The sequence below is a fragment of the Sinocyclocheilus anshuiensis genome, unplaced genomic scaffold (assembly GCF_001515605.1).
Source record: "Sinocyclocheilus anshuiensis isolate Anshui unplaced genomic scaffold, SAMN03320099.WGS_v1.1 scaffold509, whole genome shotgun sequence".
NCBI classification, from domain to species: domain Eukaryota; kingdom Metazoa; phylum Chordata; class Actinopteri; order Cypriniformes; family Cyprinidae; genus Sinocyclocheilus; species Sinocyclocheilus anshuiensis.
The window spans coordinates 1-1,380 of NW_015539853.1; positions in this window are offsets into that span (position 1 = coordinate 1).

A 1,380-nucleotide genomic window follows, 5' to 3' on the forward strand; every position below is an offset into this window, starting at 1 on the left:
CGAGAAGCACTAAGTGTTATCAATAGACTGTATAACTTTAGAGACAGTGCCTTAATAGCTTTAGAGACAGTTTCTTAATATCAAACATCCAACGTCTAACAAACTTTATGGCAGTTACTTGTGCACAGGGCTGGACTGGGACAAAAAAAAAATAAAAATCAGCCATGGCATTTTTGGTCTAAATGGCCCAACATTAGAATCGGTCCAGTTGGACAGCACCCATATACACTGTCGTTCAAAGTACACTCACACATTGATGTTGGTAAATGTGGTTCACGGGGACTCTCCATATGTGCAATAGTTTTTATTAAACTATATTTTTCTACAGTATACCCTTACCCTAAACATACCCATCACAGAAAACTTTCTGCATTAAAAAAAAACTGTTTAGTATGTCTTTTAAGCCATTTGGTTTTTGGTTTATGAGGAAGTGTTCACATTGTAATACCTACACATTTGTCCTCTTTAACAGTGGCAAGATGCTGGATGCTGGTAGCATGAGCAGTTTTTTTTTTTTTTTAATTGCATTGTACAATTACAAGATTTAAAGCAAACAGAATGGTCTGACTTGAGCTTAGTGAAATTATGTTAAAATTCACTTTCTAACAGCAGGTGGTGCTTATGGAACAGCCGCAATATAGCATTTCCTTGGTTACCACTGTAAACAAAGCAGTGCTGCGCTTATAAACACTACTTTAATATGCATTAGGCCTATGCAGAGGTAAGATGAAAAGAAAATGAAAAGAAAAAAACTTTTCTGAAGACAGTGAGGTCCCTTCAGAGATACATTCATTAAAAACCTCCACCCGAAATTCAATGTTTAGAATTTTCTTTCAGCATTTCGAGCATCGGGAACAATGAGCTTGTTGTGCCTGTACAGTATTTTCTCTGCTGACGCGTCTGTACTAGTTCTCTCTTCGTCTGCATCCATCTTGTCCCATCTCTGGCCTCTGTTAACGTCCTGTTTACAGACTTCATAATACACATTGTATCGGCCACAAAGTGCTTCGGCGGCCCACTGGGAAAAATGCCGATATGCCAGATGGCCAGTCTGCTTGTACAGGGGCATTTTTGTCCAGTTTGGTGGCATTTTTGCCTCAAGCCCACGTTAATTTCAGACCCATGGCCAGGGGAAAGCCTTGCCCAGCCTTCACACGCTCCGATGTGATTCAGTGAGAGAGCGTCCAAACGCTTTCGGCCAGTTCACCGAAAAGAGAGAAATGACTCAGAATGATTTAATCACAAATGACTGACATCGCTGGTTCCAACAGAAATATGGGACACAAATAATAACTGCTGAAATATTCACAGGGAAAATGTTTCTCAGGTCAGTCAGAGCACTCATGATATGCACAGTGCAGTACAGCCTTACACCTGCAG